At 49.4% G+C, this 16,694-nt stretch overlaps 1 protein-coding gene across 8 annotated transcripts in view; it reads right to left on the minus strand.

The window, feature by feature from the left end:
• LOC110550088 (DNA (cytosine-5)-methyltransferase 3B) overlaps nucleotides 1-9,620 on the minus strand; it is a 37,912-nt gene extending 28,292 nt beyond the window's left edge. For 6 of the 8 annotated variants that reach the window (XM_060383047.1, XM_060383041.1, XM_060383044.1 and 3 more), the window contains exon 1: nucleotides 9,355-9,480. The gene's annotated coding sequence lies outside the window, so the exon portion shown is untranslated. Of the gene's footprint in view, nucleotides 1-9,354 lie in introns of all 8 variants that reach the window. The other 2 variants (XM_060383048.1, XM_060383045.1) reach the window with 1 other exon arrangement.
• Between the last annotated feature and the right edge of the window lie 7,074 nt (nucleotides 9,621-16,694).

Raw genomic sequence — 16,694 nt, forward strand, 5'->3', positions numbered from 1 at the left:
AGTTCACAGACTTGTATGCTTCTGACCTTGGACTGACTATAGCCATCCACAGGCACCAGGCACTCACCACATACACTCCTGGAACTCTGCCTGGAGAGCAGCTGCCCATGTGGGTTCCAGTCTCCTTGCAAAAAAAGGCTGATCTACCTAGTGAACCTTTGAGAAGCAGCACGTGGAGCTGCTGCCCAACTACACGACAGGCTTTGTGCGTCCACTAGGGGGCACTGTATAGCAGTGTGAACAGGCCCTGTGCCTCGTTGTGGGGGTCCAGACTGCAAGCATCCCGTACAATTGCTCAAGCATGATGAGCACTTTACAAGCAGGGCATGTGAACATCTCATTTCATCTGTAGGCCAGAGCCAGCTCCTTGCACTGGATACGCAGGCAATAGCTGCGGTCTCAGGCTAACGTTAACTAACCTGATTCATCCACTGAGGGTTTTAAACTTTATCAAGATCTCTGGCTGTTTAACCTGAGCATTAGAGAATCATTGTTGTTACACAAACAAATGGGGCTCCTAGGCCAACAACATGGTCCACAGTCCAGAGCTTGGACTTTTTCTCAACACAAGGACTCTCTTCTGCTCCACACAGACAGGGGAACCATCTGATCCAGTCCCATCAGCGAGGCACCATGACTTGGTAGAACAAACTAGCTGACTGTGGCCAGTTCCTGAGCCCAGGAAGGCAGACGTTCAGGAAAGCTGCCGGGATGTAGTCTAAAGATGCATTGCCTCTCAGACCAAATCAGTGTCGGCTCCATGAGTGGGAGGCTGAACACCAGGGGGACACTGAGGTCCATTCCCTCAAGGCGCACTCACTATGAACAGGAGGCATACAGTCAAGAACTGCTGGAGTCAGAGGCCTAACGTGAGCACATGCAAGACCTCTCATCCAGGGTTGCTGGTGGGTTTTCTCACACAGCCTTGGACTTCAGTCCCTCAGACAGGCCCTATCTGGGTCAACCAAAAGCCAGACAGGTGTGTGCCCTCTTCCTATATAGGTCCAAGTGGACCTGCTGCCCAGAGCTGACAATGATTAACTACCCCGGACTTTTCCCCCAGGGCATTAGCAGTGCCTAGAGGGCAGTGCCTGAAGGGTGGGCAGCATACCTTCCCAGAAGCACCTCAGCATCCCACAAACCCTGCCTGGACCCACAGCCAGGGCGTAGAAATGAGCACTGCCATTACAGCCTATTACCTGGGTGCCCAGGGACAGACTGCACAGGGGCTGGAGAGATGCTCAGTTGTTAAGGGCAGTTCTCTGGCAGAGGTACCTGGCTCGAGATTCACCACCCCCACAAGTGGGCTTACAACTGCTATAACTCTAGTTACATGGGATGTGACCCCCTCTTCTACCCTCCTCAAATACCAGGCAAGCTTAGAGTGTGCACACAGAGTCTACATAATGAGTTCCAGGCCATCCAGGACTACAAATTAGACCTGTCTTTAAAAGGGGGGTGGGTTGGGAAAGAATGTGTCAGACTGGATATATAACTTAGGCAAAGAGAACATACTTGCATTCAGAGCCTGGTGACACCAAAAATTAGTTCACCATCAGGGATTAGTATATGATACCAGAAACAAATCTCTTCCCAGGTACCTCATTTTGGCTTCAGATAGTTAAAAACTGGCACTTCCTGCATAATACGCCCTTATTTACTGTGATTTTCCAGTAGGGGCACTAAACTGGCTGTTCCTTCCCAGGGGGAAGGCTACCTTTGCAGGGGATTTTCCAGTGTTGCTGTCCGGCCACCACACTGCCTCGTCAAACTGAACATAGGTATTGTTCTCAGCTCTCTGTTGTATGTAGCCTGAACACAGCACAAACATGCATCTCCTAGTCAACCATGCAGGAGGAGTTAATTAGGACACCAAAAGGGACCCTGCCAATCCTAATGCCCAGGCAGTCCGGAGGGCACATGCTTCCCCATGTTTCCGGAGCCAAGGAGATAGACCCTTAAGTGCTATTAAGGATGCATCAGCCACTCTGGGGCTCAGGGGCACTCCATGGCATGAACCGTGATCTAGTGTTGTATTTACCTTCCCAAGAGGTGGCGGCCTAACCTTGGGAGCAAAGGCAATCTCTGACCCTTTCCAAGAGACTGGGCAGCTATGCAGGAACCAGGTCAAAGGAGATCAAATGCAATGTGGCAGACAAGAGGGGTAAATGACACCCCCAATTAGACTCAAGAGGGGGCCCAGGAACTCCTTCTAACCCCTGCAATGAAGTTGAGAGCTGATGTCATCCACCTCTTCCAAGCTTGCCAGCAAAGAGCTATTACCTAGCATCTTGTAATGTTAATTGCATTCATCAAACCTCACTGGCAGGAAGGAGGATGTCAAGGGCATGAAGTCCACTTAACAGCCCTAGGACAAAACAAAGGAAAGTAGGTGAGGGTGAAAAAGATTCTCACCTGCTCCTTTTAAGTTCCTATGTAGGGGCATTGAGAATTCACAGCCTTCTGCCTGTGCCCCCTGCCATGAGAACAGCTGTGATCAGATGTTGGAGTATTTCCCTTGAACATCACAGTGAATAAAAAAACAACAAAAACAAACAAAAAAGAGGACAGGCTGTTTACAGGATGATACACTATAGCTCAGAGAAAGCAGAGCCTTGTCAGATTCACAAAGCTCCAAGAGAAAGAGACTTAAACCACTCCCGGGTTTCTTACCCTGGGAAAATGGCCCAAGTGTGGGGATAGAAGGCTCATGTCAAAGGGCTTGTTGCTCTTCCAAAGGATAACCTCTTCTGATTTGAGGGTACTGAATGTATATGGTGCAGAGGTGCACGGAAAACACCCAAACAAAATAAAAATAAATCCTGATGAAAGAAGTTAAATGCAGGGCTGGAGAGATGGCTCAGTGGTTAAGAACACTTTTGCTCTTCCAAAGACCCAGGTTCAACTCCCCGCACCCCGCACATGGCAGCTCACAACTATCTGTAATTCTGTAATGCCCATTCTGAGGGATCTGACACCTTTACACTAAAGCTCATTAAAAAAAAAAAAAAAAAGGAAAGAAATTAAATGCAAGTCTGGTGGTGGTAGCACATGCCTTTAATCCCAGCACTTAGGAAGCAGAGGCAGAGTTTGAGGCCAGCCTGGTCTACAGAGCAAGTCCCAGACAGTCAGGCCTACACAGAGAAACCCTTTTTCAAAAAAACAAAACAAAAAAATTAAATACAGAGAACCAAAGCTATGGCTCATCAAATAAGGAACGAAGCCACGAAGCCCCCAGTGTTAGTCCAATCTCCAGGAACACAGGAAGAACAAACTACTTCAAGTCGTCCTACCTTCACAAGTATGCCAGTTTAGGTACAGGGGCATGTGTACACTTAGCAGTTTTGGTTTGGGGTTTTTTTTTTTTTGAGCCAGGTACTTCCTACATGGAGTAGGCTGGTCTTGAACTCAGACCCACCTGCCTGTCTCTTGGGTCCTAGGATTAAAGGTGTGTGCCATCATGCAGAAAGGGACACCCTTTAACAAAAGCAGCAATGCTACCTTGCTGTCTTAGAATTAAATTCTGCTAAGTTCCAAGAACCACATCAGGATTCACCTCATATATCAGTAGTGGCCATTGATGGACCTGTAGTTTGAACAGATGATTATAAAAGATAATCTAGCCCAGAATATGGCTTTCTCATTCTGCCATACACCCTGCCCCAGTTATACCTTTGATACCAGTTCCCCTGAATACAGACCAAATGACCAAAGTCCCAAGACTTTGGGGTCATTGGACTTGGGGGTCCAATGCCACATGGGAAGTAGTCAGATCCTGCCTTAAAAAGAAAAAGAAAAGAGTGTCTGTGACTCAGGATGCCTACAATGCCAGCATTTGGGCGCCAGACGTATGACAAGTTCAAAACCACCCAGAGTTACACCATAAAAAGCTGGGAGCTAGGAAAAGTGGTACATACCTCTACCCCCAGCACTTGGGAGGCACAGGCAGGGGGCTCTCAGATCAAGGCCAGCCTGGTCTACAAAGTGATTTGCAGAACAACCATGGTACACAGAGAAACACTGTCTTGGAAAACAAAAGAAACAAACAAACAAAAAGCTGGTAATATTCTTTTTAATAAATGCAGGGATGGAGATGGCTCAGGGGTTTGAGAGCATTGACTTTGGGGTGTATCCCAGCACAGGATCGGGGTTTGTATCCCAGCACCCACCTGGTGGCTCACAACCTCAATTCCAGGCTATCCAATGGCCACTTCTGGCCTCCATGTGCACTACACACATGTGGTTCATACATATGCATGCAGTAAAACACTATTACACATAAAATTTAAACCTACAGGACTTGGCTGGAGATAGAGCAGTGGTTAGGAGCATGTACTGTTTCCTGCAAAGGATCCAAGTTCAGTTCCCAGCACTCACATCACAACTGCTCAACTACCTGTTCTCCAGCTGCAGTTTGGTCAATGCCTCTATTCCAGCCTTGAAGGAACCTAGACTCACCTACACATACAATTTTTTTTAACCTCTTAAAGGTTCTGAAGAGGCACTCGTGGTGGCACACACCTGTAATCCCAGTGCTTGGGGAGGCAAAGGCAGGTGGAAATCGAGACCAGCCCACTATACAAAGCAAGTCCAGGACAGCCAGGGCTACACAGAGAAAAAAAAAGAAAATTAAAAAAAAAAAAGGTTCTGGAGAAATGGCTCAATGTGTAAGAACACTTGTCAGACAAACATGGAGAGACTGACTCAGAGAGAAAAGATAACTGTAGCCAAGAAGGGGCTTGTAACCCCATTGTGGCCTCTGGCCAGTGAGACTGAAGGCAGGATAACCTCTGACCTCCAAACATACCTAGGCACAAGCTCCTATACAAATTCATACATGTATCACACACATGCTCATAAAACAAAGAAAAGGGCAGGCCTCTCTATCCTGCTGCAAAGAAACTACAGTTGAGAATCTACCAGCACAAGCTTTCTTTAAGATGTACAGTCAGCTGAGCACTGCATGACAAGCCCTATAATGCCCAGAGACTAAGGCCAAAAGGACTACCCAGCGTTTCACTGCAGAGCCAGCCTAGACTGCAGAACAAGTACCACCCAGGTCGACTTTTACTAAAGACTTACTTTTGTTATGGGTGTAGTGATGCATGTTTATAATCCCAGCACTCAGGGAGGCAGAGGCAGCTGGATCTCTGAGTTCGAGGCCAAGAGAAACCCTGTCTTGGGAAAAAAAAAACTTTTATGTCTTGTATGAAGTATTTTGACTGCATGTCTGATGTGTATGTGTGTGGTACCTGCAGATGCCAAAAGAGGGCATCAGATCCCCTGGGACTGGAATTACACTGGGTTTTGGAACTTGTATGTGGCCATGTTGATGCTGGGAATCCAACACTTGGGTCCAGTCATAGAACAGCCAGTGATCTTAACTGTGATCCATTTGTCCTGAGCCTCTCCAGAACCTCCTCAGCATCTCCACACCTCCTAAGAGGCAGGACAGTTCCTGCTAGAAGGTGCAACTTTAAAGTAGAAAAACCTGCACCTGATATCTCATTTGTTACTTTTACCATAATGCATGCTCCTCTGGCCTGTTTACTTACTGTAAACGTTCACAGCTCCCAAGCTGGGAACAGAGTTCAGTTCTTGCCTAGCATGCATGAATAAATGGAGCCCCTGAGATCAACCCCAGGCACCAAATAAACCCCAGGCATGGTGGCACACACCTAAAATCCACTTGGGAGGGGATTCAGGAAAATGAGAGGCTCAAGGCAATCCTCCCTACAAAGTGAACTAAGTCAGCCTGGACTCTCACACGGAACACCTGAGTGGGACTGTGTACGTAATGCAGAGGTTGTGCACTTGCTTAACCTACACATGAACAGGGTCCTGCTGGATTCAGTCCCCAGCAACAAAAGCAAGCAAGACCAAAAAGAAACAAAACAAAACAAAACAAAAACCGTTCATGTGGCTAATCCCAGCACAAGAAACTGAAGCAAAAAGATGCCTAAATTCAAGGCCAGCCTGTGCTACATGTCATGTCATAGCAAATGTCAGTCTAGCCAGGTATATGCATCAACCCCCCAAAAGCAAACAAGAGTTAAAATGTGTTGTTTTGTGAATGCACACAGTTCAGTGGATTAAAACCAGGGCCTCATGCTGGCTGAGGAAGTGTTCTATCACTAAACTACATCCTCAACATCTGACTCCTCGGGTCCTTCATTTGGTTAACTGAACTGAAGTTTTAGCATCTCCAGCAATTAGCCAGCAATCAATTAGCAAGAGAGGCTCATTTTATAGACAGAACAAGGGAAGCTCAACCCTAGGACCTGCTGCTATTGCTTCAGCATCCTGTCACCATACAGACAAAGGATTTTAATTAAACTCAGAATTTTCCTCAACTAATTGAGAATGACCGATCAGTTTGCTAATCTAAAAATATCCTGGACCCCACCTGATCCTTCTAGCTACTGATGGGTAAGGTGCATCCCACTCCTCAGCACAACAGCCAATGTGCACGTCTCCAGCCAGAGACAGACCTCAAACATCTGCTCATCTATCCTTCTGCAGAGCAATCAGTCCTGAGATGGTAGCAAGCGGTAACAAGTTGGAATGTCCCCTACTAAAAGAAGCTAGTCATAATAAGGGAAGTGGGCCCCTACGAGATTGAGATACAGATACATACATACACACACACAAACCACACCAAGTCACACTTTTGCAAAGAACAGGAATAACATTCAGACATGGCCTACTCTGAAATAAAAAGTATTGAGGGAGGTTAGGGGGAGAGAAAGGAACATGCCAAGCCAGAACAAGCCAAACCACCCAAAAAATTACACCTGTGGCCAGGCCGGGTGACACATGCCAGCCCTTGGGGGCAAAGGAATGAACATTTCGTTTGAAACAACTTATGCAAACAGACGACCGTATTTTTCGCATTTTTAAGGGGGGGAATCCATCAGGTCTGAGATTGCCCCTGTACCACAGGATAGGAGCCAGGAAACCAGATTTATCTTGGAAATGGTATCCAGAACCAGGTGGCACTGACATGGAAGTTGGCTTGGGACAAAGGAATGCCAAAGGACATTTCCCTGGGTGGTACTTGTCCAAATGTCCCCTGAACTCGGGTGCCTCGGGCTGCAATAATGAGGGGTGACAGGCATCCCCGGGTCACAAGCACCACATGGCTGGAAGAAGGGCAGGCAGGGAAGCAGCCTCCTCAACCCCACCTCCCTTCCTCCTCCCTCAGCCCCCTGCAGCTCCCAGATCCTCTTCTCCCCTCCCCCAACCTTTGCAGGGGTAAGGGTTTTTGCCTATGGCTTTAAGGAGGATGTGGCTGGCCCCAGCCGCCTCACCAGCCCCTTTGTCTCAGCTCTCTCCACCCCAACAGGAAAGGTAAAGGATTTTGCTTAGCTTGGCAATTACACCTTTAGCTAGCCTCCAGTTTGGAGCGGGAAGAAGCAAAAAGTGGCCCCAAACCATAAAAATGCACCCTTTTTCTTCAACAGGGAACAAAGAGGCTGGTGATGGAGGTGGCTCTGCAGGTAAAGGCACTTGCAGCGAAGGCTAATATCCAAAAGTTTGATCTCCAGACCCACATAGTAGTGTAGTGCCACAAGTTTTCCTCTGGCCTTCACAATGGTGCCACATTCATGTACACACATACAAAATAAAGTATAAATTCTTTTAAAAAGGAAACAAAGACAGCCCTTCCTGCCAACTCCCCAGTCACAGACAATGATGGTTTAGAAATGCTTCCATAGCTGAGAATGAAACAAGAGTACCTCAGGAAGGCAGGAAAAGGAGGGGCTGGCAGAGGTGACTCTCCATTCCACTAGGCACAGTATACCTCACATTTGTGTGTTGGGGCCCGCTCTAGGTGCTAGGCCATTGAGTGCTTATCCCCACTGACTTGAAGATGGGGGGTTGAAGCGTTCACAACCCGGCTTCGTCCGTAATCTTCGTGAGGATTGTTCCTATTGCGCAAAGGTTACAACTAAAGCACAGGGATAGACGGTAAGCGCTCTGCAATAGCATAACTTAAGCACAAACCCAAGATTGCGCTTGCCTGAAAGGGGCGGCCTGGCTTCCACTCATGTGCTGGGAGGAAATGGGGCCAACTACAGTAAGCACCGGTGCTTGTTGTATTACCATCCCTACAAGTTTACCTTGAAGCTGATGATCTAGAGTAGATGGCTTGCCTGAAATAAGTAAGGCTCTGGATTTGGGCCCAAGATACTAGGGTGGGGGAGGGGAGATGCCCAAATCTGGATAAGTATATACCTGAGGTTTCCAAGGGCTGACACGCAAGACTCAACAGGCCTGCTGGACAGAGTAAGGTTGGTGTTGAGTCCACCAAACCCCACATCATCCACAAGCCAGACATCACTCTACTGGGCCCTGGATGCCTTCTAATTCAAAGGCCTCAGGCTGCAAAGCGGGAATCCCAGGGGATCGACGCCACATGCCTCAGGGATGCCGGGGGTGGCAGGCTGGAGCCAGACGTGTGGAGAGAACTGGACCACAACCACAGGTGAGACTGGAACAAGAAACACTTCGCCTCTGGACAGTCCAACCTTGTGAACGCAGTAGGTCCCTCTGCTTTTCTACTATTGCACCTTCTAGCCTGGAGGTACTCCACATGCATCCCTAAGGAATCCCTGAAGGTCAGACTATTGCCTACTAGGAAGTGGAGACAAGAGATTTTTTTATTCAATTTAAGGCCTCGTGTATGGATTGGGAAGTGGGGCTACCTTACACCGGAAGACAGCTAAGAATGAAAAATGAGCCCCTAGGGCAGCTGGCATGGGAAGGCACCGCCCCCGGCTGGCTCCTCCCCGTCCAGGTGTAGTCAGCCAGCCCCTCCCAGCAGCCGGCCGCGCCTCAGCTCAGGTGGCTCTGCTCCGGAGGACCCCCCGGGACAACGCCCATCTCGCATCCCCACTCGCTGGTATGCAGGACGCCATCCAAACCCGGGGGTGCCCGTCATGCTAAGTTTCAAGTGAAAAGGGATCGCCACCTTAATGGGACAACTTCTTCGTCTACATCCCGACCATCCCTTCCTGAGGAGGCTCCGGGCAAGACACAATCCAAGTAAGGACACTTGGTCCCTGGGAAAGCCTCCACTCGGACCCCAGTGCATTCCCAAGTATCTCAACTCTAGACTCCAGCAAGCTGTACGCCTCCTCCCCTCAACTCTTCAGAGTGGCGGGGTGCAGCGGGGGCGTTGCTTCCTCTGTCCCCGTGCCCGGTCCCCGTCCCGCTAAGCGCCACGCGCTCCGTCCCTCCAGGGTCCCCGCAAACTTCCAGGCGCCGCCGGGGGACCTGCCGTCCCTGCACCCACCCCCCACCCCCAGGTCCCAGGGCCCTGGGGGCGCCCTCGAGGCGCGGGGCGCTCACCTGTCGCGAGGCTGGTAGTGGCGCGGCGCCGCGATCGCGCCGCGGGTCGTGGCCGGCGGGCGGCGCGGGGTGCCCGGCTCGCGAATCTCCGGCGCCGATCACCTCGCTACGTTTACTTGGGCCGCTTAACCCCCGCGCTGCCGGCCGAGAGCGGCCGTGAGCTCGCCCTCGAGCCAGCGGGCCAGCCGGGTTCGTGAGGGGCACTCGGCGGGAGCGTCCACGCGGACTGCGGCTGCGAGGCGAGCGGCGGCGGCGAGAACGCTGCGGGCCGGCGCGCACGGGAGTGGGTGGGGAGGGGGCGGCGCCGCTGCCCTTGTAGCCCCGGCCCTCGCCCCGCCCTCGCCCGGGGGCGCCCCCGCCGCAGCCACTCACCGGCTGGCCGAGCCGAGGGGACGGGCGAGGGAGATTTGAAATCCCTCCCGAGCTTCCTCACCCCGCCTCCTCGGGTTCCGCCCCTGGCCCCCTATGCCAGGCCGGTCACCCTCCCGGATGATCCGAACCCACGGGCGCTCTGGATAGAGCCCAGCCCTCTACCTGAGACCTTCTATGGTGTCCCCCGACCCTGAGCCCACGCCCTCCACGCACACGCAAGCACACCTTCGCAGGTCTGGATGTGCGGCTCAGAGAGGGAAGAGCTCCCACTGGAGTCACACAGCAACCCTGCCTCGGCTTTTCCACCACCCCTCTGCTGAAAGACTGCCCAGGACGCTGTGGTGGTCCCCCGCTGGGAACCCCTCTACTGCTTCCTGCCTTCACCCCAGCTTGGCCTTTGTCAGCCATCTTGAGGGGAAAGGAGGCCTTGGAGGAAGAAGCATTCGTGTTTCCTCTACTACCTGGGTTGCCGTGCCAGCTGGGGAGGAGCCCTACTCTGAAGCTTAGGGCTGCCTCCGCCATGTCCCTCTCTGAACCATTGGAGAAACACAAATATTTATGATTTTATGATGGGCAGCTGGCGCTTATGTTTATTTTCTTGTTGTCTGTCTCCATACATTAGATGGTGAACACCAAAGTAGATACTAAATAAACATGTTAAAAGAATAAACAGAACGATTGCAAAGACTAACTACAAGGCAAAGCACGTGCAGGCTTGGCTTTCAAGAATCGCTTGCCCAGTTGGCTCCCTGACTTAACTCCAACCTCTTCTCCGCTTCTCTGTTCCTCCAACGAACCAAGCATTTTCCTTACGGTGGGAACTTTAGCCTCTTCCCTCCTCTTACTTTGTTTCCCCAGGTCTGTCACAGGAAGAAGTAGTACTACACTACACACAGCGGTCTTCGAATCCCTCTAGCTAGTTGCGTTCCTATAACACTGAAACCTATCTGAGATTGTTTTCTATCTCGTCTGCAGCTCCCGTGGGGCAGGGGGTGCTCACTCTAGGAAGATCGAAACCATACCTTTCTGTCTCTAGGGGACACAGGCCCATAAGGGGCCTAGCATCAAAAGGGACTAACTGGACAGAAGTTTGTTGAATGAATGACTCTCCACAGGTTTCCCGCCCCCGGGGCTCCAACTTGAGTTAAGCACAGTTTTCCCCCTACACCTCTCCCTGGTTAGTGAGTAAATGAGCAAATGGTGGCTACTTTGGGAACTTAAATTTTCAACACTTTCTGGGTCCTGTTCCGCCTTTAAAAAAAAAAAAAAATAGGCCAAGAGACAAAAGAAAAAACGCTTAAAGCAGAGTCCAGCCTGGGCCTGGTCCCATGGGGAGGAGGAGCTTCTGAGCCATCCTGGCAACAGCTCTAAAGTGGGTCCCAGAAAAAGGATGCCTTGAAGGAGTCCAGCTGAGCAGGTGGTCTTGGTCTGCCCTTTGGGAAGGGCCATAATGATCAGGAGAATCAGGGCCTGGTACCTCCTGCCTGGAGTCCCAGCACTTGGCAGGTAAGCTACATGGCCAGTGCCAGGCAAGACTGGGCTGTCTGAGACCCTCTCTAAATCCCCCTCCCCCCACAGCCAGAAAAAAAAGTTCAGTAAAATGGGAGTACAAAAACTAGCTGCAGAGCTGGACAAATGACTCCGTGGTCATGAGCACTGGCTGATCTTCCAGAGGAGCAGGGTTCAATTCCCAGCACCCACGTGGCAGCTCAAAAGCATGTAACTCCAGTTCCAGGGGTTGTGACACCCTCTTCTGGCTTTTGCAGATATACATGAAAGTAAAACACCCATATACACAAAAAGAAAGAAAGAAAGAAAGAAAGAAAGAAAGAAAGAAAGAAAGAAAGAAAGAAAGGAAGGAAGGAAGGAAGGAAGGAAGGAGAAGAAAGAAAGGAAGGAAGGAAGGAAGGAAGGAAGGAAGGAAGGAGAAAGAAAGAAAGAAAGAAAGAAAGAAAGAAAGAAAGAAAGAAAGAAAGAAAGAAAGAAAGAAAGAAAGCCACCTCCAGGGGGATGTAGTGGTGCACACTTTTTAGTCCCAGCACTTCAGAGGCAGAGGTAGGAGGATCTCTGTGAGTTGGAAGCTGACCAACCTAGTCTCCATTGCCAGTTCCAGGTCTGCCAGTGAGCCCCTGTCCAAAGAAAGCAAATACTCTCCAGAGAGGACAAACCTGTACGGTTTGAGAATTCATTGGCCGTATTGATCAGCTCACCTGAGCCACAAGACTGTGACCCCTATCCTGTGAAAAGGCAGAGCAGGCCCATCAGCCTGAGCTTTGGAGAAGCGAAGCAAAAGCCAGGGAGAGGGAGGCATATATGACATGACCTTGACTGACCCACCTGTCCTGGGCATTGCCAGCAGTGTTTTCTATAAGGAATAACTGACCACTACCATTACAACCACAATGATAATCACTGTGCATTTGGGAGATGAGGGCTGGATGTGTAGCGATATGGGGAGAGGGCTTGCCTACCGTGTGCAAGGCCCAGGGCCTCCATCCCCAGCACCCTAGGCACACAGACATCTGTGACTGAAGCCCATTTGTCTTACGTTCGAGAGACAAAACAAGCTGGGGTTGGTGGCAGACGTTTTCAGCTCTAGCTCTCTGGAGGTGGAGGTGGCAGGATTGCCAGGAGTCTGAGGCAGACTGGCCTACAAAGAGAGTTCAGGATAAGCCTGGGCCGTATAGTGAAAAACCTCCCCCTCTCTTTCAACAAAGAAGAAAAAAGCCCATATACAAAGGGATGTCCTTGCTCTTAACAAACAGGAAGCATCTAGGAAAAGAGTATAATGACATCTGTTTACCCTCTCATTCAGGAAAATAAATGCATATGTATGCAAAAGGCAGATTTGAAGGCAAATGAGGCAAAATATAGACAAATGGGTAATCTGCCATTAAAATTTTGTATATTCCTTGCACCTGTCTTATGTCTTTTAAAAAAATTGTGGCTTTGTGTTTTTTTAATCATTTTTCACTTATTTATGTGGAGCTGGAGGTCGGAGGACAATTTTTCAACTGCGTGAGTTCTGGAGATTGAACTCAGCTCCTCACACTTGACAACCTTTGCCCACTGAGCCACCTCAGGAGCCCTCTGAAGTTAAATTTTGGTATTCAAGAGCCAGGGGTGGTGCACACCTTTAGTCCTGGCACTTGAGAGGCAGGAGAATCTCTGTGAGCTCAAGGCCAGCCTGGCCTGCATTAGGAGTTTTAAGTAAGCCAGTGATACATAATGAGACCCTGTTTCAAAAATAAAACAAACGAAAACTGTCTTATTCATAAGGGATTCTATCAAATAAAGTGATATCGTAAAACATACATTAAAACTATGCCTGCTAGTAAATTCAGCAGTTGGGAGGCGGAAGTAGGAAAGATTAGGAATTCAAGTTCCCCCACAGAGCAAGGCCATTCTGCTCTACAAGAGCCCCTGCTCAAAAAAAAAAAAACAAGAGCTGAAGAGATGGTGCAGCGGCTCGGAGCACTGGGTGCTCTTCCAGAGGGGCCAGGTTAGATTCCCAGCACCCACAGCCATGTCTAACTCCAGCTCCAGGGAATCCAACATCTTCTTCTGACTGCCTCAAAAACCAAGTACACACGTGGAACACAGGCAAACATACAGGCAAAACACTCCTGCATATAAAATACAAATTAATCTTAAAACACAAACAAACAAATATGTTCATCAGAGAAAGACACTTGCCACAAACCTGGGATCTGAGTGTGATCCCTGGGACACCCACATACAGGATGGAAGGTGGAAACAAACTCCAGCAAGTTGTCCCCTGACCTCCACACCTGTGCTGTGGCACACACACCCATACATACAGGAGATAAATACACAAATGTGGGTTTGCAGTTTGTTTGTTTGTTTGTTTGTTTGTTTTATTTAAGTATATTAAAGCTAGGTGTCACACACCTGCTATCCCAGCAATCTGAACACAGAGGCAGGAGGATTAGTTGGGTTTCAAAACCAGCAGGGCCCTGTCTCAAGCAACAGCAAGAACCAAAAAACAGGTGTGGAGGGCGCCTGTCACCACAACACTTGGGAAACAGAAGCAACAGGATCTCCACGAGTTCCAAGCCAAAGCAGCCACAGCTACAGCAAGACCCTGCCCAAAAAGAATGCAAAACAGCAACCACCCTTTCCTCCATAGCTGAGTATAGTCACCCCACTGCTGTAATCTCAAGTCTTGAGTGGTGCAGGAGGATCAGGGTTCAGGGCAATCCTGGGCTAATGACAATGTCTAAAAAGAAAGCTACTTATGCGTACACACTTCCTACTCCCCCTTCTGCTGCTGAATGAACACCAATAGACTTCCGCTCAAGCCATGGGATATCTGTGTTCAGCCCTGCTATCTTTGAACAGCTGAGAGCATTTGTTTGTTTGTTTGTTTGTTTGTTTTTCAAAACAGGATTTTTCTGTGTAGCTCTTGCTGTCCGAAACTCATTCTGTAGACCAGGCTGGCCTCAAACTCAGATATCTACCTACCTTTGCCTCCGCAGCTCTGGGACTAAAGACATGTGCCACCACTACCCGACTTAAGATTAATTAATGAATTAATTCAGCAGTGCTGAGAACTAAACTCGGAACCTTGCACATGCTAGGCAAGCACTCTACCACTGAGCGACGTCCCCAGCATAACCGTGAAGTTTTTGACAATGCCTAATACATACTGGTGATCACTACGAGGTGAGGATTTTAATGAGTATCTGACCCTAGATTCTATATTGCCTCAATCGTCCTTAAAGCAGAGATGAAAATTTTAGCTACTTCAAAGTTTGTTGAAGAATTATGTGATTAAATACATGGAAGGTATCTCACACAGTGCCTGGCTCATTGAAAGCTCATTAAAATGTTGCCATATAAAACCACAGTGTCATAGGGCAATAAAACTAGACATAATAACCCATACCCGTCATTCCAGCACTCCTGAGAGAGACAAAGCCACGCGGATCAAAAATTCAAGGTGGGTGATCAGGAATGGTGGCCTATGCCTTTAACCCCGGCACTCCTGAAGCAGAAGCAGGTGTCCCTGGGTTCAAGGCCAGCCTGATCCGGGACAACCTGAGGAAGTGGGAAGGGAGATGTGCTACACACAGAAACTCTTTCTCCAAAACAAACAAACAAATATTCAAAGTTTGGCTGTTAAGATGGCTCAGCAGTTAGAAGCAGTCCCTGATCTTCAGAGAGCAGCCTAGTTCAGCTCCCCAGCACCCATGTCAGGCAGCTCACAACTGCTCATAACTCCTGTTCCTGCATGCATGTGGTGCACACAAACTCATGCAGTCACATACGGTAAAAGTATATTCATTTAAAATAATTCAAGGTCATTCTCAGCCAAGGCAGGAATACTGAAGATTTTGTGTCAAAATGGGGTCGGGGTGGGGGACAGCAGGTAAAGGTGCTTGCCACCAAACCTAATGACCAGAGTTCAATCCCGGGAATCACATGGCGGAAAGAGTGAATCTGGAAGTTTGTCCTCTAATCTCCACACAAGTTGTGGCAGGAGAACATGGTGCCTGAGGTCACACCGTGAGGACTCACATCCGTGCACAGATAAATTACAGTTAATGACAACGTCGATGGAAACCGTGTTCCTCTCCACTGAACTTTCTCCTGCCTCCTTCTATCCCTGTCCCCTGGCATTCAAGGCTAGCCCATTTCACTCAGGGTCTTCACTCATACTACCTCGAATGTGAAGAGCCCCATTTTACAGTTGAGGCAACTAAGGCTCAACTAGGGGAGAAGGTTTGTCAGAGAGTCGCAGCTGGCCGAGTGGCAGAGCTGGGATAATACAGCCACCTTGCTTACCCTCTCCCTCCTTGTGTACCAAACTGAGGAATCAGACCCCATCCCAGCTTTGATTGGAATAATAATGGGAGTGAGGCCCATTTCGCAGGGTGACTGCAGGGGTTCTCCCAGCTCCTGTAAGTGAAAGAACCCTATTGTAAAGTACTCAGGTTTGATTGTTGTGTCATTAGAGGCCATCTTCACTTGCTAAGAGAGCGCCTCATTTTTCAGTTTCAATGCCTCTTGCCCTGGTCCTTTGGTTTAAACCTCCCTGCAATGCTCCCATGGGTCACTGACTATTTTCTTGAACAGTACTGGCTAGACTAGCTTTCATCAATTTGTTGTTGTTGGTTGTGATGATGGGGGCTGGAAGCCATGGCCTCACACTTACTAAGCCAACACTCCCGCCCCCCTGATGGAACTTACTAAGAGCAGACACCACCTCTACTCCAAATTAGGCACTCAGTAAACACCTGTCTCCTAAAGCTATCCTTCATTATCATCTCCCCACGTGTGCCGCCCCACAGCCTTCAGACAGCTCCCTTCCCTGAAACTTCTTAGACCCCCAAGAGGGAAGGGATGGATAAGGGACTCGGGCTTGACCCTCAAGAGGGAAGAGTTGGATAAGGGCAAAAGGCAGCAGTCAAGTTTATTCTGGGAGACAGTGAGGGACCTAGGGAAGCCTGTGGTTTTTCCCTCTCTGTGGTGCAGACATCATGGTAGGAACTGAGGCCCTGGATCTCCCTGTTGCCCTTGGCTGCATGCCCTATATCCGGAGCCTACCTCCGACGCTGTTCAGAGTTCAGACTCTCCCTGCTCCGGACCATTTTATTTTGTTTTATTTTCCTGTATTTTTGTAGTGTTGGGGATAGATCCCAGGGTTTTGGACATGCTCAGCAAGCACTCTACCATTGAGCTCAGCCTTCCACTGCTAAGAACCCCAGTTCAGGCCAGTCCTTATTGCTGCACTATGTGCTTCCTCCTCCAAGCTCCCTGAAATTCACATTCACAGCCTGGAAACAACTCTGCTTAGGCTGGGCCTGGAACAATGACCTAGAGGGGGGCTACTTGGAGAATTCAGGAAGGACAGGCTCTGCACTCCCCTAAGGATCCCCTCACCCCTGTTAGGTAACTGCCCAGCACCCGATTAGGTAGGATTAAGGACTGGTTGGTTTTTTTGT

This window comes from Meriones unguiculatus, chromosome 4 (genome assembly GCF_030254825.1).
Source record: "Meriones unguiculatus strain TT.TT164.6M chromosome 4, Bangor_MerUng_6.1, whole genome shotgun sequence".
NCBI classification, from domain to species: Eukaryota; Metazoa; Chordata; class Mammalia; order Rodentia; family Muridae; genus Meriones; species Meriones unguiculatus.